At 44.5% G+C, this 22,661-nt stretch overlaps 1 long non-coding RNA gene across 1 annotated transcript; it reads left to right on the top strand.

The window, feature by feature from the left end:
- Positions 1-12,261: 12,261 nt before the first annotated feature.
- On the top strand, positions 12,262-15,995 carry LOC144391260 (uncharacterized). Its single transcript, XR_013455172.1, has 2 exons — positions 12,262-13,391; positions 13,676-15,995. It is a non-coding gene; the product is annotated as an uncharacterized LOC144391260 (long non-coding RNA).
- The last annotated feature ends 6,666 nt before the right edge of the window (positions 15,996-22,661 follow it).

Here is a 22,661-nt window from a genome sequence, read left to right as displayed (position 1 = left end):
TTCCTCGTCTCACAGCAGATGCACTTTCTTATTCATCTTTCCCTTTGGCCTCTACTCTCTCGCATGCACACACACACACACACACACACACACACAAAAGAAATGTGTATCAGCCGAGATTAAAGCCTGGATTTTTACATTTTCCACCTCTCACTGAAACACGGATGACTTTTCACAATATGTGACACCACTCGTTAATCCATGAGTTTGAACATTTTTCATTCCTTCTGTGGGTTTCCAATGTGTTTGAAATGCATTTTGGATATAAATGGGACAAAGTAAGCCAATAAAATGGACAAAAGAAGTACTTGATGCACGCAAGCGTTTTTGATTCCATTTTTAATTGGAACCCTCACTTATAGCTTAGTTCGTTTTGGATGATGAGGATAAAGGGCCCCTTAGAAAAAGCTAATGGAAAAATCACGTTGTCTCACGTTGACATCCAGCCTGCGTGAAGGTGCACACGGATTATGGGCCATTCCAGACTGACTGGCAGCAGGTATCTCTCAAACGTCTCAGGTACAGACCAGCTGACGCCACCCATCCGTCTTACATCCCCAAGTCAGCAAAGAGAGACCTTCCGACTTTTGTCTCCTAATTTCTGTGCAATCGTTTCCCGTCTCAGCATCCTACTTGAACAAGTGAATAAATTGTAGAGGAGGAAGAAGACTGAAGGGGATCCTGTTAGCAAAAGAGCAGCATATGGGCATGCTCGCCAGGGTTTGAAATTATAGTACTTCAGTGTGCAAGGGGGAGACATGCGACGTGATAAGGATCTCGAAGGCGTGAATGCAGTGGAAAGCAGCCGGGATTTTTGCTTTCCTCCAGCTGATAGCGGGGCGCGGCTCTGAATAAAATGAACATCCCCGCCTAGTTAAGACCTACGGTTGTTCCTTTGGGGAGCTGTAATACATTAGACTCTCTCTGTCACAGCCGTGATGAATCATCCTCACAGAAAGGATGAATGTAGAATGCAGAGTGGGAAGTGAAATATAGCCTTTGCAGACTCGCCAGGGCTCCAAAATCTCAGCCCAGAGGTTTGTGGAAGCGAAAACAATATACCTTTTATATTGTAACATCGAAACGCAATGTTACATTTCTCTGTTCACACAAATGCGTCTACATTGGCCATCAATGCGTTGTGTCATAATCCTCGAGATGAGTTTGATGTCCGCCTTCACTAACTGTTCAGTGCAGCCTGCCAACTTTGCTTGCTCCACCCATGTATCCTTGCTCACGCCTCCCATCACTCATGCCGTGTACGCCGCCCCTCCCTCGCTCGTTGCTCTTCTGGAGCTTGTTAATTGCGTCAGTGACACCGGTCCGCTTGTGGAGCAGTAGCAGTAATTGCTCCGGCCTGGTCCGAGGTGACGGAGGGGGCATCCGTCTGGCCTTTCGGGTCGCTTTACTTGTTTGTCCTCACCCTAAAACAGGGAGCTCAAATACCATCGCTTTGCATAATGTGTGACTTGCGCACACACACAAGGGTGGATGAGAGTGTCAGTGGCCCCCATTATTCAAGCTGTTCTAGAAGAGACTGGAAAGGATGCGATTAATTTATCCTAATTAAATCCAAGGCAACATTTGGATGGAAACCAGGGAAATCCGTTGACCGTTAACATATACGACACCCAAAAGGCTGCCGGTCATTAAAATGGAATGTGTTAGGGATTTAAGCCAGAAGTGCACCCCTAGTCAGGAAATTATAGTACGTGTAATAATGTTTAGTGTTAGAATTATAGTTTGTGTGATGTTAGATATTAGGTATTACATTAACATGTTAGATGAAGTGAATGCAATTTCAATCAAACACAATTCATAGTCATTTAAATCATATAAACACTGCACACATTAACATTCTGTCACAATGTGATGTTAAAACCTGGGGACGGATGCCAATTGCCGTCCTTTATGGATTTCTCCCAATTTTATCCCCAAAGAGGGTTTTTTGGGAGTTTTTTCTCCTGTCAGGTAGTAAATGAACAACTTAATGTAAGGCAGCCAAAGGGGGGAAATGTCTTGAGAATTGGACCACATGAACGGTCTTAGATCTTATGATGAAGTGTGATGAACGGGGATCATTAATGATGGGTTGTTGTAATTAAAGTATACTAGTTATAAGATGAAGAATTAAACTATGCATGCTTTGTTAAATTCACTCATTGAGGCATAAAGCCAACTGTATCTACATTGAGTGCATTGGAATGTGAGGGACAGATAGTACAGTGAGGTTTCAGGTTACAGCTGCAGCTTCACACCTCGACGTGAAGGGGACAGTCCAGGAGGGGACACTCTGAAGAAGAAGCCAATGACATTCAAATGCACCAAGGAAGACACACCTCAAGAGTTTTCAAAGGACCAAAGTGAGGAAAAGACTGTTAGAATTCTCCTGCAGCCGCTTTGATAAGTCGCTTTAGACTTGCTCAGAGGATTCTCTATTTCGCGAAATATTTTACTGTTCGCTTAGTATTTCACTTTGTAATTGCATTCCTTATAACGTTGTTTAGTTATTAAATACTTTTTAATTTTTGAATTTAAACGAATTTACTCATTCGTGTCCTCGTTTCCGGCCGGGACGAGAACAAAGGAGTGAGGCCTCCCTCGAGAGCTTTCCGAAACCCTAACATTTGGCGCCCAACGTGGGGCTCTCGATTGGGGGAAGACGTTGCTGAGAGGTTTGACTGCAAGTACCACGGTGACAAACAAGGTAAAACAGAACCTTTTTCATGAATTCTGTGATAGGTAGATTTAGGAAAATTTAGAGTGGTGCTGGCAGTCGGCCATGAGGCAAGGCCTTAGATGCTAAAGACTAAAGGCTAGTGCATTAATGACTTGGGTGAATATAATAAGCTGATATTGAATAACAGTAGGTGCATACTTTTGCAAAGTGAATGCGAATGGGAGCCGGCTGTTAGAAATTCCAAACACGTGCGTTTGGTGCGTTCAGGTACACACTTTGAGCGTTAGAAAATCCAGTCGGCGAACTGGTCTGCTGAGACATAAAGACCAGCAGGATAAATTCATGCAAGTAGACCCGTATGGGATTGGTTAGGGGGTTCGCATGAGGTGTGACGATGCGCATGTTGTCCACTAGGTTTCCCACAATAATTACGGTGTCTTTAGAGAAGACTCTTCTCTTCATTTCCCCTCTCTGTGCATAAAGTCCTTCACAATTAGGTATTGCAGGATTTTAATAGATTGGGGGGGGGGGGCTTGCTCAACAGGATTGGGTTACGGGAAAATCCAGCGACGACTGGTTAAGTTTATGATTACGGGTCTGTACGTGAATTGGACAAGGGATGGTCAAAGGACTGACCTGGGGCCTGTTGGTTGCTGAGACCAGCGGCTCCTCAGGTGAGATGTTCTTTTTACCACAACGTCTAGAGGGAACAGTCAATCTAAGCGACTTGGAAGTAAGAACAGGAACAACCAACGACGACAATGAGGATCCATTTGACGCCGTCAGAGGAGTCTTCTGGGAAGCAATGTGAAGCGTCTGGCCCACAAAAACAAGCATAACTGTCCTGGCTGCACTAGAGATGAAGCCAGCAGAAGAGATGTTCCAGTACTTGAGGAGAGCAGAGACAGAATGGCATTTGGCAACAGGAGAAAGACACGACAATAACAAATCTACTGCAGTAATCTGGCGACACACTGTGCAGCAAGGCTTGCCCCAGGCTGTTCAAACAGCGTTGTAGGGAGTAGTGGGACTGGACAACATGGATGAAATCACATGGAGAGACCATCTAACCCACTTCTACAAAATACAGAGAGCTGCGGAGACAAGGAGGCAAGAAGAACTGGGGACGATGACGCATCGACTCCTGAAGATCCAACTGGCAGCGGTTGATGCAGGTGACAATTGCAGGTGACAGACGAACAACCCCAATACCCCGTTCCTCCAGAGGCCCAATATCTAGCCCCAGCAGTCAGAGACCGTTCAATGGTTGACCAGCAACCACCACCTCAGCGCAGAGGCAGAGGACGTGGAAATAATAGGGGAAGAGGAGATGAATGCTACTTATGCGGACAGACGGGTCATTGGTCAAGAATATGTCCAACGAACATGCAGTTCAGTGCAGCTCGTAGGGAAGATTGATTAAAAAAAGGGGAAATCAGTCATAGAAAATTAAGACACAAGGTTGTGTACGATTTAAAGGAGGAATGAAGGTGATAAGGAATTAGGGGAGTTGTTGTATATATTGTCCGTATGTTGTATTAATGTTTGTAGTTTTTCGAGTTTCCTCCTAAATTCAGAGACGGGCGGTAAATTGTTGAGTGCTGCTATTGAGTGCATAGTGCACGATACACTTGATACAGTATCTTGATGATGGAAACAAATGTCTGATCAAAGGAACATTGATAGCACCAGTACACGAAATATGGAAACTTGTTACAGACGGTCATCCTGTAATGTTCAACAAGTAGTACACCCTTACATTTGGATACGCTAACCATGAGAGGTTGGTGATCTATCAGTGATGAATGAATAGATTGGATCAAACTAAGCATGAGCTGAGTTTGTATTTGCAGGTAACAGACATGTCTCCCACCCTCTGCTTTGCTTTTGGGCTGAAGAGCAATAAAAGTGGAGATTACATTACATTACATTACATTACATGTCATTTAGCTGACGCTTTTATCCAAAGCGACGTACAATAAGTGCATTCAACCATAGGGTACAAACTCAGGAAAACAAGAAACAAGAAAGTGCAATTTCCTCAAATAAGCCAATATACAATTTGCTATAGATGAGTGACGTTACAAGTACAATTTAAGTGCTACAGTTTGTTAGTCTTTAGTCGAGGTAGAGTCTGAAGAGGTGTGTCTTTAGTTTGCGGCGGAAGATTTGAAGGCTCTCTGCGGTCCTGATTAACACTGGAGGGGGGTCTGGAACAGATGGGTCTGATGCTAAGTTGATTTATTATCTCCTGGTACTTTTTGGGATCAAGGGACTCACACTCTTCATTGTTGTTTTATGGCCCTGAAGGGTTTGGAGAACCTTGGTTGATATCACCGGGGTTTGAGGTTCAAATTCGAATACATTGTTTGAAGATTTAGTGACTGATACTGCAAATGCTCGACCACTTGTGAAAGTAGGTACAAAGGTCAGCAAATTGACTATAATGATGGAGGCCTTCAGTGAGGCCATCAAATGGTTTATTTTAATGGGGAAGTCAGCAAAGAAGAGAAAAGTAGGTTGGAAAGTTATGAGAGACACACGCAGGTGTTTGAAAGTATGACCGAGGGTAAGTGGAAGTATAAAAATGGGAAATACAGGTTGAAGAGTTATGCAGTAATGCACAGGTTTTCAAAGGTGATGACACATCATGACAGAGCAAACAGGCTGAAGGTAAAAGGAGAAGAAATTGACTGTGATGGTGAGAATGTGAGGTAACATTTTTGTGTAATCTTGGTACGAGCAGATCTATTCCTGGTTGGTCAATTAGTTGATGAAGACATGGAACAGTCATACACCATGAGGGTGAGACCTACAAGCAAAAACTCAAAGAGATTATTGAACGGGGACACGAAGGCAATATTGGTGTTAATTTTTCCTGAGTTGACTATGGGGGTCAATAATCAGTTATGTCGGAGATTTAAATTTCTATAAATAAATGGCTCCTCAAATCGGTTGGAAACAAGGCCGTTTGAGAAAGGCAATGTTCCAAAACAGTGTGTAAATACTCTAGGAGCAGATAAAGATATGCAGAGGCATTCTTTACGTTAACGCATCACATTTTTCATTCAGCTGAGGCTCTAATCCAAAGCGACTGGCAGGAAGTGAATTTGAACAAGAGGGAACAGAACCAGAACAGCAGGAACAAAGAAGAGAAAGCAACATTTATGAGTGCCATCCAGGTGCTAATTCTTCAGTTGTAGTAGTAGGTAGGTATGTGTGTTTATTATGTTCATTAGGGAACTCCTTCCACCATTTAGGAGTCAGGACAAATGATTGCTTTGTTGGGAGTTTAGCTCCCTGTAAAAGAAACAATAGGCAGATGCTGAGATGGGAGTGAATTAGGGACGAGTCTGAGAGGCTGCATTTCAGAGGAGATGCAGAGGTTGAAAGGTGATGGCGACTCGTGGTCGAGGAGGGAGTGAGCAGGCCTCCCTAAAACAACGACTGATAAGAGGAGGAATCTCCTGTCGGAGCTGTTACGTTTCCTCCGGTTAAGAGGGAAACGCTGACATCCAATGGGGGAATAAAACAGGAACCGTGTGAGGCAGTTAAAGAAAAGTAGGTTTATTTACAAAAAAAAAACATAACGGGTAGGTTGGAAAAAGGTGGGGGGGGGGAGTGTACTGTGGGGGTTGTGCCAAACAAAATTATCAAAGTACAATAAAACCAGGCCTAGCTCAACTCTGTGGAAAGAAAAAGGAAAACAAAAGACCTGACTCTATTCTACAAATGCTCAACATAACAGAAATACATCGGTGGCAACAACCCATAACCTAGTGGAATAACAACAGTAACTCTGCGTGTATGTGGGTGTGTACAGGGTACCCCAGCCTTACCTCAGTCCCACTTCCCCCACCACAAACCTCAATGGAAAAAAAAGCAAGCACCAGAGAGAGCACAGTGAGAGGCTTTATAGTTGCCCTCCATATCGGATTGGCCGGAGTGTGGGCCAATACCGGGGTGCTCTGGAGGCAGGGCCAGCCAATACTCCGCCCCTCACCTGCAGGACAAACAAAAAAAAGGTGAGGGCAAGAGGCACAAATCTCTACACGTAACACCCCCACACATACAAGTCCAACCAAAGGTTTGGACAATCATTTAGTTATAATGCACGAGACAGGGCATCGGCGAGTACATTTTCAGAACCCTTTTTATGCACAATCTCCAGGTTGTAGTTCTGAACAATCAGGGACCAACGTATTAGGCGGTGGTTACTGTTGTACATCCTGGAGAGGAAGACTAGAGGGTTGTGGTCAGTGAAAACCTTTATAGGTTTACCAGTGGAGACAAGATATACTTCAAAATGTTGCAAAGCATACAACAATGCAAGGGTTTCTTTCTCTATTGTGGAGTACTTTAGTTGGTGTTTGTCAAATTTCCTTGAAAAGTAGGCCACAGGATGGTCGATGCCCTGGAAATCCTCCTGTAGGAGTACAGCTCCTGCTCCCACAGCGCTGGCATCAACTTCTAACTTAAATGGCAAGGAAAAGTTTGGCGCAGACAAGACAGGGTTACAACTGAGAAGCCACTTGAGATCCTCAAAAGACTGTTGGCACTCACTAGACCAAGTAAATGGCTTCAACGGACTGGTAAGTGCAGTCAATGGGGCGGCCACCGTAGAAAAGTTTTTACAAAACCTGCGGTAGTACCCGGCCATCCCAAGAAACCGCCGCAACTCCCGCCTGGTGGTTGGCTCAGGAAAGGCAGCGATTGCAGTGATCTTTACATCCGCAGGACACACCTGGCCTCGACCAACCTGCTGACCTAGATACAAAAGAGAACCCCTCCCAAATTCACACTTTGAGAGGTTGAGAGTCAGAGACGCCTCAGCTAGACGTTTGAAAACGTCCCTTAAGGTAGCCATGTGAGAATTCCAATCATCAGAGTATATAACAATGTCATCCAAGTATGCCTTACAGTGTGGAACATCTCGCAAAACCTTGTTTACAAGTCTCTGAAAAGTAGCAGGCGCATTGCAGAGTCCAAAGGGCATTACTGTGTACTGAAGAAAACTGTCAGGGGTGACAAAAGCTGAGATCTCCGAGGCACGTGGGGTTAACGGAACCTGCCAGTAACCCTTTAACATGTCAAGTTTACTGACATACTCTGCTGGACCGACCTCATCGATACAGTCTTCAATAAGGGGTAAGGGATGTGCATCAGGGACAGTCACGGGATTCACCTTACGAAAGTCAGTACAGAACCTTTGGCTGCCGTCGGACTTCGCATCCAGGACACATGGTGAGCTCCATGAACTGGAGCTGGGTACCGCGAATCCATGTTCCACAAGGTAGTTCACCTCCTTCCTCATGCATTCCCTTTTTGCAGGATTTACTCGATAAGCATGCTGTTTGATGGGCTTCGGGTTAGTCAAAACAATGTCATGCATAAGGACAGAAGTTTGAGAGGGTATATCACCAAATAAGCATGGGAAGCCAGATATTAAATTCTCCACATCACCACGATGGTCATCAGGCAGGTGGGACAAAAAGTTAGACAAATCCGAAAGTAGCTCAGTGTTTTTCAGTCTTAACCCCTGTGGGGTGGCACTACGCATAACCAGCCCATCCTCCTCAGTGGAGCTCTCTGCTGAGCACGCAGATACCGCTGACACATTTTGTATTTTAGGAAGTCCAGACGTTCCACTTTCATTCTCTGCTGTAAAATATGGCTTCATCATATTCACATGACATAATCTGTTTCTCCGTCTGCGATCGGGCGTTTGAATGATGAAGTTAGTGTCACTGACTTTCTGTTCCACAAGATGGGGACCGGAAAATTTCGACGACAGGGCAGAACCAGAGATGGGAGAAAGAATCAAAACCTTGTCACCAGGTTGAAACGAATGGGCAGTGGCTTTCTGATCGTAGTATTTCTTCATTTTCACCTGAGCAGAGGATAGCGATTCTCTGGCCAAAGAGCAGGCTCTCCGGAGCCGAGCTCTGAGTTTCGCAACATAATCAGGGATGCTATGGACCTTCCCTTCAGGCAAGAGACGTTGTTCTTTCAAAAGTTTTAGGGGGCCACGAACCTGATGTCCAAACACCAGTTCGGCAGGACTATATCCGAGTGACTCCTGTACAGCTTCGCGAGCAGCAAACAACACAAATGGCACAGCATCATCCCAGTCCTTTTGACTCTCAAAACAATGCTTTCTGAGCATGGACTTTAAGGTCTGATGAAACCTTTCTAGTGCCCCTTGGCTTTCAGGATGGTATGGGCTTGACATTATGTGCTTAATGCCCAAGGTTTTCAGTACCTGGGCAAACACTCGAGACGTGAAGTTGGTACCTTGATCGGTCTGAACAACCTTAGGAAGGCCAAACTTCGTGAAGAACTTTATAAGTGCTTTACTGACCACTGGAGCCGTGATCCTCCGTAGCGGAACAGCCTCTGGGAACCTAGTGGAAACACACATTATGGTTAAAAGAAACTGGTTGCCAGATTTGGTCTTCGGTAACGGCCCCACACAGTCAACGATTACTTTTTCAAATGGCTCACCCATCACTGGTATGGGACAGAGTGGGGCAGGAGAAATCACTTGGTTCGGTTTGCCAGTTACCTGACACACATGACACAATCGGCAATGGCGCACCACGTCAGCCTTGAGTCCTGGCCAGAAAAAATGTCGAAGGACTCCATTATAAGTCTTTGTGATACCTAGATGTCCCGCCCACGGGTTGTCATGAGCCAGAGACAAAACCTGAGATCGATATGCCGTGGGGACAACAACTTGATAGGTTACATTCCAGTCCCCCCCATCTAAGTCATTGCCACTCCAATGGCGAACCAGCAACCCATGATCCATGAGGTAGGCCACTTTCTTTTCCTTAGCATCTTCAACACTGAGAACAGATGAAAAACAGTTTTGTAGTGTCTTATCACTCTGTTGGGCTGCCATAAACTCCTTTCTTGTGGCTGGCAGCTCCACTGCCTCCATCCTTGAGATACCAGACTGCTCATGGTTTGATTTAAACACTGACTGATCCTCCGACAGAGTTTCAGTACCAGACGGCTGATCTACAAAGATGAATGAGTCAGACAGGTCAGCTCCGTATTTCTTGGTCTGAGCCCTTGTGACTGCACAAGCCGGGAAAATCTCCGAAGAATCTTGGCTGTCACCAGCAGGGTCTGTTACAACAGGAACGTCCATGACCACAGGAGTTGAACTCACCTTTCCCCCAGCAATATCATTACATAAGAGGAAATCAACACCAGCAACAGGCAAGTCAGGGAGTACTGCAACGTCGAACCACCCACTAAGTAGAGGACACTGAAGATGGATTCTATGTAGTGGCGCAAGTACATTAACCATCCCAACCCCCCGGAGTTTAACACTAGACTGACAGGAGGTAAAAGATGACAATGGTAAGACCCCATCCCTAATGATTGACTGAGAACCAGCTGAGTCTCTCAGTAAGGTGACCACTTTCTGGTCTTTTGGATTGCTAGTTAACGACACAAAGCCTTCTGAGATAAACGGTTTGAAACAAGGATCAGGTTTATCCTTAACGTCCTCAGACTGTTCAGTAACAAGCGTTGGAAGTGTTTTAATCAAACACACATCCTTTTGCTGGGAAGCTAGGGAAGATTGCTGTTTCCGTTTCAACGTCAAACAGTCAGCAACAACATGGCCTTTTTTGTGGCAATAGAAACACTCACGGTTCTCTTGTGTGTGCGACCAGGGTCCTTTTGCCTGTTCAGAGGCAGAATGACCAGAACCAGGTCTGGTTGAACGTGAAACAAAAGTTCTGTCAGATCGAGGGGCAGATACAAAGACATTCTTATGTGTTAGCACAAACTCATCTGCAAGGACAGCAGCCTTGGATATTGACGACACCTTCTGTTCATTCAAGAACATCACCACCTTATCTGGCAAAGAGCCTTTAAATTCTTCCAACAGAACAAGCTGGCGAAGTGACTCAAAGTCGTTTTTGACATCACTGGCGGCACACCACTTATCGAAGAGGGTGCCCTTTTCCCGTGCAAACTCAACAAAAGTCTGATCATTAGATTTTCTGTGATTCCTAAATTTCTGCCGATAGGCTTCAGGAACAAGTTCATAAGCACGCAAAATGGCCTCCTTTAATGAATCATACTGCAAACTATCTTGTAAGGAAAGGGCAGAGACTACCTCTTGTGCTTTTCCAATCAGTGTGCATTGGAGGAGGATAGGCCACATGTCCCTCGGCCAGTCGAGTGCGGAGGCTATTCGTTCAAAAGCACTGAAATGTGAATCGACTTCGGCCTCCCGAAATGCTGGCACCAGAGAAATATTTTTACTGACATCAAAACTTTGCTTACCGGCTACCGTTTGAAAAGGTGTCGACCGGTCGGACATGTTCAACGAGTGACTGGAAGAGATTTTCAGAGCCTCAACCTCAAGTTGCTTTAGTCTTACTTCTTTATCCGCTTCAATTTCTAACTTTCGTACCTGTAGGCGGAGATCATACTCTGCCTTACGCATGGACTCTTTTTCTTGGGCCTCCAGCTGAAGGCGAGTCAAGCGAACCTTCAGCTTGGAACTCGAACTGAACCCCGGAGGGTGTGAAGGAGAGAAAGGATCAAAACGAGGTAACGTAGCTGGCGCAGACTTCCCAGCACGGTCTGCAGGAGGTGTGAATAATGCTGCGGTCTCCTCGGCACTCTGAGACAAAACCCCTGCCGTAGTAGAAGGAACATCATTAGTTGAAACTTCAGCCACGGACTGGGCAGGACTAAGGACATTTAAATCAACTAATTTTTCTAGGACCTGCGTCTTTATTTCTTTCTTAAGTACGTACTTGTGAACAGTAATATCAAAGTGTGCTGCAATACACAATAAATCATCCTTGCGACACACATCAACCTTTTCAAAAGAGGGATTGTCAACAAAATCTTGTAAATTGAAACTCATTTTCAATCGCATGCCAAACAAACCCCATGTATAATTTTCCCATTGGTTGTCAGAAGAAAAAAAAAACAGGTATATCCCGGACGAGCCCCCACTTGTTACGTTTCCTCCGGTTAAGAGGGAAACGCTGACATCCAATGGGGGAATAAAACAGGAACCGTGTGAGGCAGTTAAAGAAAAGTAGGTTTATTTACAAAAAAAAAACATAACGGGTAGGTTGGAAAAAGGTGGGGGGGGAGAGTGTACTGTGGGGGTTGTGCCAAACAAAATTATCAAAGTACAATAAAACCAGGCCTAGCTCAACTCTGTGGAAAGAAAAAGGAAAACAAAAGACCTGACTCTATTCTACAAATGCTCAACATAACAGAAATACATCGGTGGCAACAACCCATAACCTAGTGGAATAACAACAGTAACTCTGCGTGTATGTGGGTGTGTACAGGGTACCCCAGCCTTACCTCAGTCCCACTTCCCCCACCACAAACCTCAATGGAAAAAAAAGCAAGCACCAGAGAGAGCACAGTGAGAGGCTTTATAGTTGCCCTCCATATCGGATTGGCCGGAGTGTGGGCCAATACCGGGGTGCTCTGGAGGCAGGGCCAGCCAATACTCCGCCCCTCACCTGCAGGACAAACAAAAAAAAGGTGAGGGCAAGAGGCACAAATCTCTACACGTAACAGAGCCATAAAATCCATCCACAGGTTGTAAGTCATCTCAGAGTCACCCAACAAGTTTAAGAATCACACACGGTTTGAACGGGAGCAATTATTTCACTATGATAAAATTTACTGACACATTTTTCCTCTAATACATGTGCACGGCAATTGTTAACTCTGCTTTGCTTTTCAGTTAGGAACAGGCGACTCCAATGCGAGAAAGTCCAGATCGGCAACGACACCCAGTAGAAACGGCGTTGAGGGGGTTTTACGACATTGTTGGATAAGCCAGGAGGTGGCCTGGGGGTGATTAGCATCACCAAAGGCTATGTGAAGGGATGCTTTTACACCTACCTCAACATGAGGGACTGGGGGAGAACAGAATACAACTAGAGTATCTGCCGATTAGGACTGAACATTATTGCATGCAGTGTAAAACACAATCATAAGGTTCAAAACAACAGAGTTGTGTAGATTTTATAAGATTTAAGGTGTTAAGAAGAACATACAGTCTTTCTATCAATGAAACAACTGACAAATTGATTAGAATGTTTTTAGGAAAACACTAGATGTTAAAGTTTAGCTACTCAAGTGGCATTTTTGGGATAACAGCAGACAATGGCGCAGGAAGATCCAACCTGACATTTCTTCCTGGAACGAATGTGTAATGAAATTGCTCTTCTCATACACAGACACAAGGACACACAGATGATACAATTACTCCACATTAAAAGAAATAGCTAAACCCGGAAATAAGTGGGTAAAATGTTGAGTTCCAGTTATGTTTAAATATGCACACACTAGATGGTAGAACTTGTTTGCTTGAAGAGTTTGGTAAACCAGAAGGAAGAGCAACAGGAATTGGGAGAGCACACACACACACACACACACACTCACACGCACATCTAGACACACCTACACACACACGCACACACATAGCTGCACCACTTGTGCTTCTCTATTCAACAGCCGATTGGGGAATCTTGTCCCAATGGGACCTCCGGTTAGCAGAGCAGTCTGCTCACAGGAACTGAGGTGATCCGAGGTCCAAGGAGGGAGCGTGAAGCTTAATCACACGTCTAGGATGACAGCTACGTGTCATCTGACCAAACCGCTGACAACAACAGATATTCCAGCAGAGGAACATCAAGGAGGAGAAGTATAGGCACACACATACAACGAAGAAATCCACAGACACGGAGCTAATGTGACACACCGTTTCCAGATTAGAGAAGGAACGGGAACTGCTGGGACACTTGATAAACACATATGATAAGAATGTTCAGGATGCAAACAAACAAAGGCCAACGATATTACAGTAACAGAACTTGAGGATTTTGAATTCAGAGCGGCTATTCGGTTGCAATGACAAATCATCACCAATATAAAACTAAGCGACATTAGGCACATTCACAGGGGAACATTTGGACAGAAGGAGGAGAGAGAAGTCCACCATTTCATAGAATTATGCCTATTCAGATAACTACAGCATCGTCTCTGTTGAACGGCATATATCATGGTAAGAATTGAAAGTAAGAATTGTTTTTAGGAGGCTAGAAGTTCTTGTATGTGTTGTTTCTATTTCACTCCAAACTTAGATCATTATTCAATGCAAGTGAATCTACACGACAACAAGTGGAGAGATGGTGTCCATTCATGGAGGGAGAGTAAACTATGAAGGGCAGGGTCTCAACCATTGACTCACTGGTTATGTTCTCCTCCTCAACATGTGTTGTCAACTTGAAGCATCACTGTGGCACCGCCACATATAGAGCGGTTATTCTGTTTGATGATGTCATCCCTCCAGAAACAAACAGGGATGGGAGCATCAATTGAAAGACACATCCAGAGCTGCCCCTGGGGGGGGGGTAGGGGGGAGGTAACATTTTATGTCCTATAGTGTTTTTCCTTGAGTTTCAGATACCTTGTCCCTATATAATGTGTTGATACGTGTTGAGCTTTAAGCGACTGAGACCAGATTCACTAAGAGATTCAGGGAGACATCTTCAGGAGGTTTTCCAACAGCAGCCATGTGGGAGAAAGATTGAATAAGGAATTATTTGTGTTACGAACTACACTGATTCCTCAGGGGAAACTCACGGTTTACCTAAGACACTGATGCGGTTAACAGTAGACACAGTTACTGGTAGTTAAGATCACATCACCAGGAATAAACACCACCAGAGAAAGCCTTAAGAAGAAAGACAGATCCACATTAGTCTGAAGGTCACATGAATAAGCAAAAAGGATGCTAAGAAGGTGCCAAGGAGGGTGCCAGATGATGTTGAATTCCAGAATCAGATCACAGCTGAATTTGTGGACAATAATAAAATGTTGATTGGATGAAACTGCATTTAATGACAGATAGGTGCTACAAATGAAGACCTGCATGAGTCATTGGATGAAATGAGACTCATGGCCTAGAATAATAAAGTGGCTTTAGACATGATGTTAGCTGGAAACGGGAACTTCTGCAAAATGTTTGGATCTGTTTGTTGTGCGATCATCTCCAACAACACAGCTGGCTTGGTGACCAGAGCACAAGCCCCACTGACAGCTTGAACCAGCAGCTGGCAGACAACTAAGGCGACGACAATCCTCTCACCAACGGGTTTGTCAGTATTATTGCACAACAAAAAGTGCATGCCCGTCTGCGTTAACCCTTCTTGTGTTACGGTCATGATCTAGTCCACTACGGATGAAGCTGCATCTCCTGCATCCTTGGATTCCTGCAGGGATTGGTCGATATTGCGCTTAGTGAGACTAGTATACAGGGAAATCGGTAGCGAGTAGATGATGAGGGACAATCACTGTTGACGGATGTGACTGTATGATAATTTTTCAGTCCTTGAGAGATGCTCACAGTGAACTGTGAGCAAGGAGGGAATTGTTAGGGATTTAAGCCAGAAGTGCACCCGTAGTCAGGAAATTATAGTACGTGTAATAATGTTTAGTGTTAGAATTATAGTTTGTGTGTTATTAGATATTAGTTATTACATTAACATGTTAGATGAAGTGAATGCAATTTCAATCAAACACAATTCATAGTCATTTAAATCATATAAACACTGTACACATTAACATTCTGTCACAATGTGATGTTAAAACCTGTGGACGGATGCCAATTGCCGTCCTTTATGGATTTCTCCCAATTTTATCCCCAAAGGGGTTTTTTTGGGAGTTTTTTCTCCTGTCAGGTAGTAAATGAACAACTTAATGTAAGGCAGCCGACTGAGGCAAATGTCTTGAGAATTGAACCACATGAACTGTCTTAGATCTTATGATGAAGTGTGATGAACGAGGATCATTAATGATGGGTTGTTGTAATTAAGGTGTACTAGTTATAAGATGAAGACAAACTATGCATGCTTTGTTAAATTCACTCATTGAGGCATAAAGCCAACTGTATCTACATTGAGTGCATTGGAATGTGAGGGACAGATAGTACAGTGAGGTTTCAGGTTACAGCTGCAGCTTCACACCTCGACGTGAAGGGGACAGTCCAGGAGGGGACACTCTGAAGAAGAAGCCAATGACATTCAAATGCACCAAGGAAGACACACCTCAAGAGTTTTCAAAGGACCAAAGCGGGGAAAGGACTGTTAGAATTTTCCTGCAGCCGCTTTGATAAGTCGCTTTAGACTTGCTCAGAGGATTCTCTATTTCGCGAAATATTTTACTGTTCGCTTAGTATTTCACTTTGTAATTGCATTCCTTATAACGTTGTTTAGTTATTAAATACTTTTTGATTTTTGAATTTAAACGAATTGACTCATTCGTGTCCTTTCCGGCCGGGACGAGAACAAAGGAGTGAGGCCTCCCTCGAGAGCTTTCCAAAACCCTAACAAATGCTTGTTCTGGAATGCTGTCGGTCATTAAAATGGAATGCTTGTACCTTGTTGGAACATGCATCGGGGTTTTGGCACAACTTCACTAGCTTGCAATGTGAGTGAAGACAATTGTATCGGATTAATGCAACAGACTGAAATCTAGCAACGGTGGATCAGTTTTGTTTGAGTTTTCCCTCCCACCACCAAAATGCATACATGTGACCAACATGTTCTTCGCCTGTTTTAAGTTACTGGCCTGTAACCTCGACTTGATCCGTGGAGGCTGCGACACAGTGGCCCACTGGTGCTAAATGGGTCAAATGCAAAGGACAACTATCCTGACAGTGACAAATGAGTTGTAACATAGCAGGTGTTGCTTGGGTTTAAAACTTCAAGGTCACACGAATTGCGGCAGTCAGAGAAGCGGCTCCAAAGGATGTGATTTTGGAGAGTTATTTGGGAAGATTGTGTTGCAGTATCTTTCCCAATTCAAACTATTCTCAGGTCAGAATGTCTCTTCCATTTCACAATCCGTACAATTTTACACATCTGCTGTGCAACAACATAATTGAATTACTAATACTTATGTAATAATCAGGAAGAATCCACCACACTCCTTCCTAGTATGGAATGGGGGGAGCTCACTTATCTCCCATGGGATTTGACTCTGGCAAATAAGATAAAAAACGATAAAAAACAGGTACGATACATAAAGAAAATAGAGGTGTGTTTGACCAAGCAGTCAGAAACATGCAACGCATTTGCTTGATTAAAGTCTACGGCCTGATGTCCTTGTTGTTTAGTTACGCTCAGAGAACGCGTGACTAAAGATTATAACCCTGTTCCCATGAAATATGTTGGATGCCTTTAATGAAGTCACAGCTTTAATTCATACGATGAAACCAATACAAATCTGATCCTAATTGGACGCAGTGATTATAAGACATTAACTAAACATGCACTATCTTGTATTTTTAAAATAATTCTCTCCCTCAATGAGCATTGATGTTGTTTAGAACCGATTAAAGAAAAATATTTCAAACATTAATTTCTTTTAAACCTGCCTCCTCTCAGTTGGAGCATCGCTCTTGTAACAACTCTCAGTTTCCTGCTGACGGTTCGTTCAGCTCTTTGGCGCTGCTGCACTTGTGAATTCAGGCACCGACACACATTGAACCGTTGGGTTGTGTGGCAATATGTGCGAATGACTTCTGTTCAAGGAGAAACACTAAACTTACCTCAACGTCCTCTGCATGTAAATCTAGAATTTGCTCCTGCTTCTTAGAGACTATAATCACCACACAATGTTTGCGTCCGGATGCCTCGCATAGTGGCCCCCAAACATCCCATTGAGATATGGTTGGTTAACTGGGTGGTTAAATGTAGAAAACACAAAAAGAAATTAAATGAAAAAAAAAGAAAGCTGCATTTTAAATTGGAACGGCAAATTGTCAGAGCAAATGTTTCGGTTTGTTGTGTTGGTGATTTAGCTTCTAGTCCCACGAGGTGATATTCTTCTGCAGAAAAACACAGCAGGTGCACAGGAGTGCAGTTTAAAAGGCATACAAGTGCAGAGAAATACAAACTGTAAACAAGACACGAGGCGGGTTCATCGCCTGTTTCTATTGCAAATAGAAAATGCAGCTGTTATTGCACTCAAGGGCCTTTTTGAATAACTTTAATTCAATTTCCAACCGGGCAGCCACATTTCTGTGTGTGACCTAGAAGTCCGTATTCAATCATCTTTTCGCATTTGTCACGACCTGGCTCTTTGGGCCATGACAAGATTGGAGTTACACTGGTTTCCGAGGTGTAACATTCTTTATTTAACACACAAAACAACGAAAAACCATAACCATTCCAGATGGGATGCAAATGTCAGTATTATCAGTAGTGTAGGATGTGCATGAGGGTAATGTGTAAATGGTGGGTGTTGTCCAGGGCATTTAACCCAAAGGAAAACCGGATTCAACAGGCGGCTGCCCTACCACACCGGACGTCTGCTGGAGAGAGGAGAGAGCGACAGAATCAATGAATGAACACAGGGCTTTCTAATCTCAGGGCACCCAGCCCAGGTGCCTTTAATCACCAAATCTCATTGGAAGGCTGCTGCCTCCACAGCAGGGGTCGTCACACATTATTGATGTATCTTTTATTTCTTTTGGGGGGAAATTGGACATGGGGCTCATAATAAAGGGCAGAGAAAGTGGAGATGGAGGGGAATGAAAAGTAATCCTGTTCTGCAGTAAACTGACACATCCGGGCTACAGCGAGACCCATGGTGGGAAGGCAGCTTTGCCCTCAAGGCTAATGGCAGGTTGTTGGTTGAATCGTATCCTGAATAATACACACGGTAGCACAAAGGGATCAAATGTGTGTGCAGTTTTTCACGCATGTGCAGATATGCCACAGGAGCCTGAAATCCTGTCTTTTGTCCGACGCCATTGTCTCTCCAAAACAGGCCAACGTCCAGGCCCCGGGGTTTGAGATGAATGTGTTTCTATTTGAACCACCCTTCTGGATGCCCCGCGGGCCTACAGGGGGGACTGTGAAGTGAGAGCCAGAGTCGTCCCGAGGTAGCGTGGACTGTTATGGGAGCGGGCTCGCGATCTCTGTGGGCGGAATGCCAAACACACAACGCTTGAATGTGCTCCTACCTTTTCATACAAATATTTACACTGGCAAACTCTCTCCTTCTGTCTAACCCAGCTCTGTCCGTCTTCACTCTCGTGTGCACGCTGCACCTTCAAAGGTCAGTCTCTGAAACTGCATGTAATTGCTTCAAGCGTGGCCACTCCATCTCCGGTGCCGGGCCTGCGTTGGCAGATAATGGGCAGAAGGATGGCACCGATGTGCATGCAAACACAGTTAATGAGAGCCACTCTCGATAGGAAATAACCCGTTTGTTTGTTTGTCTCCGAGAGATGATTATTCGCACCACGCTTTAGTCATAGTTGCACTGAATCCTGAGGACTCTGCGTGTGACTGAGGGGGAGTAATGAGTGTATCCAATAAAACTTCCCTGCTCATATTTAACATATTTCTGTCTGTGGTTCCTTTGAGGAGACGCAATAAGCCTCTGGATAAGGATGCTCATTTAACCCTGTTTTTAAACCTCTCCACTGTGGTGAGGTTGAAACAGGGTTAACAACTCGGGGAATAGAGGAGGAATTTGACAGTGATATATGGGCGGCCATTAAGATAATGATGAAGAAATGGCTGATCAAACGAGCCTTCGGTGCTAATGTTAATTGTTCTCACGATGAAAGGTCAAGCTCAGCATGTTTCTGAGCCCAGGCGCCACCAGTAGTGGTATTCAATGAGACTTTTCTCAAATTAAATTATCCACAGGGAGACAAAAGACCGAGGCCTGCGCTTTCCCATCCCAAGAGACATTTCTACAACATGCCGGGTCCTGAAGCCCATTTAGGAAATAAAAGCCTGTTAGTCGGCCATCAAAGGTTATGGTGAATGGATCGCAGTCCACTGTCATCACAAATACTTCAAGCATATAAATAATATATAGTAGTATAGTTATGGTGTTGCACACAAACATGCATCTTCTGCCCACCTTCTTGTCCCTCACATTGAGTCCATATTCCGTCCGTGTCTTAGATTCATTTACGGGTGAATCACGTTGCCTCGCGGACCACGTCTGGAATTCGGATGTCACCCTTCGTCCAGTCAGAGACGCGCTTAGATGTGTTTTCACCTTCACACCTCAAAGGATGTCCATTGTTCAGAGGCTTTGAATGAGGCGGCCGATGAGGCACCTCTTTCTGTCGATGAGTCAGTGCTGACTGGCGTGCGTGCGTGTATGCGTTTGTGTGTTTGTACTAACTGGTATCCCCTTCACAGCTCCTCAGCAGGTCACTCTAACAAGAGTTCGCTCAAGGCAACGCAAAGTACCCAAAACATTTAGTTTGTGCGTGTGTATTTCTATCTATGTGCATGCCAATCGCCCCGGTTCAACATGGTGCGTTTAAAAAACGACCAACTCCTGTGGGGCTTCTGCGGCCCAGCAGCCGTGGGCATCGAGCTAATTTTCCCGGCTGCTCCAATCGGAGCCCGGAGCCACCAGCAGTGAGTTATGATCCGGTGGCAGCGTTGCTTAATAAGCTGGAGTCTGGCAGATCTTACTTGGTCTCGCCTAACAAGTGAGCAGTCGCTGTGCCGGCCCTTCGGATCCAAACTTCGCTCTGTGCTCTGGCTGGCTCACACCTAAACAATCTATTTCGGTCTAGAACCTTTGAGCAGCGCCGCCGCCTCTCGCCTCCTGTGTTCAGTCCCTCCAACAGCTTTGAACTCTGCACACGATCCCCTCTGTCGCGCCCTCGACGAGACCATCCTAAAAGCACACGACTTTCAGTTTAGTAAAGATGTTTCAGGCTCCCCTCCCTCCTAGCCCCGTTCTCAAACAGCCATCTATATTCATGTACTCGACGGGTGAATCTTATGCATGAACCAATTATTTCTTCCATGTTTGCTCCAACTTCCTTTTGTTCTCAATGGCTGCCTACTGCTGCTTCTATTCTAATTCACACTTCAATAGCTGAAACGTGTCACTCACTTGTGCATATCTTTTCATCTCGCTGTGTGTCTACGAGATAGCTCTCAATGTCACCCTTTTGCAAATTTTTGGGCTGTGTTATTCAACTCAAATCCTGGCCTGGGGCACCTTGCAATCTGATGAAAAATGCTGAATAGGGCTCGGATCTGCGAGTGGCTAAAGTTCAGCACGTGATAAAACACCTGCGATGGTTGGGGGTTTGCGAAAACGAGGGCAACCTGCGGGTGCGTGCAGTGGGGACGAGCCAGAAAAGATATGCTATGAAACAGGTCGAGCCTGCTGGGAGCATTACATTTTTACATTACATTACAGGTCATTTAGCAGACGCTTTTATCCAAAGCGACTTACATTACACTTTAAACCCATGGCTTTTTCACATTTTTGCCTGGGGAGCAATTAGGGGTTAGGTGTCTTGCTCAGGGACACTTCGACATGGGGAACATGGGGCAGCCTGGAATCGAACCACCAACCTTGTGCTTCCCAGCACACCTTCTCTAACCCCTGCGCCACGACGACCCCAGCAGCACTGGTGCTGCTTCTCATCCTGGCCTCACTCCATCAAATGACCTTTTGGCCCAGATGTCCTCTTCTGTTCTTCTCCCCACGCTTTTGTTTTCTTCAATATTTTATTAGATTTTGTCTGTTAGAGTGGTGCCCAGGCTTATGCACAATGGGGAAGTCATCAAAATGTAATTGAGTTCTTTGATTCTGATTCATCAACTTTCATTTTTAAGATCTATTTTGCAGGATGACACGAGCAACACCTTGCGGAAGAAAGAGAATATAATCGAAGAGGTGGACATTATGCAGCGAGGAAGCAATAAATGTCTTAAAATGGAGGAATTATGTGAATGGAATAAATGAGAAATCTTTTTTTTACTTCCTGAAACAGTTTTCTTAATGCTCTGTTGAGTTTAATGCAATTCTGGTGCTTGTGAGCGGTCCAGAAAGACTTCACAGGGCCATCCAAAGCAACAACAGATCAGGAAACAGAAGGTTGTTTGTCTGTGACTTCCAAAAAAAACGATTTTCTGATGTGCAAGATTTAGGTTCAAAGGGAATATGACTCGATGGTTGATGTTACAAGATTGGGCCATTTCCAAGCTGAAGGGTTTTCAACACTGCGTCATTACACTTCCACCTTTTTGTCCGTGCATTACGGTTGCATTAAGTGTTAAACAGCTGCACCACTCCATTGGTCCAGACTGAAATATTTAGCCAAATACCCTGGATGGACCTAAAATTAAGCAAGGACATTTGTGGTCCTCATGGGATGAATATTAAAGTCGTATTCCCTGGTTTTTCCAGTGCTACCTTGAGGTTGACAATCATGGTTTTGTGTGAAGTGGCCAACCAGCTGTGGAATGGGATGATGCACTGCTGAATATGCTCGAGGTTTGCCTCAGGACGTTTGCTCCCCAACTTTTCATTCAGCTCCAGCAGCAGAGAAATGTAGCATTTCTCTAATCATATCTCTTTTTCTCTTCTTTTTTATCTGAATAAAGTGTCTTCACACAGTCTACCGTGGTCCTGTGGTTCATGTAGCGTCACCAGCAAGTTGACAGTTGTAGGTAGGAGTTAAACAAAAATAGTATAGCTATAATAGTTAGCTGTCATGAATATACCCTGATTATTCAATTAATGTCATACACAGGTCACCATTTTCAATTCATCCAATACTATGGTTCATGACGTCACACATGCAAAACTATAACATCCTTACCAGCACCAGTTGCATGATGCTCAGTGCACTGCGCCTCAGTATCATTCTGACGTACTGCCACTGGTGTATCTGCTCTCTCTAATCAACCATCATTTACCATCATTTTTTTTAATAATGTCATCGTTTAGCGTGAGGCCCAAGACAGTAACAACAACAGTTTAGCTTGTGTTTGGCCCACAGAGAGGGACACCATCTGAGGGATGAAACCTTGAAGAGTGCTCGCCGTTGTTTCCTAATTATGTGTAAGTGAGAGGAGATCGTCCGTTGCTCAGCTGGAGTTAGAGGTTGTTATTTAGAAAAGCCTCG

The sequence above is a fragment of the Gasterosteus aculeatus genome, chromosome Y (genome assembly GCF_964276395.1).
Source record: "Gasterosteus aculeatus chromosome Y, fGasAcu3.hap1.1, whole genome shotgun sequence".
NCBI classification, from domain to species: domain Eukaryota; kingdom Metazoa; phylum Chordata; class Actinopteri; order Perciformes; family Gasterosteidae; genus Gasterosteus; species Gasterosteus aculeatus.
This window is presented reverse-complemented; position numbering and strand designations above follow the sequence as displayed.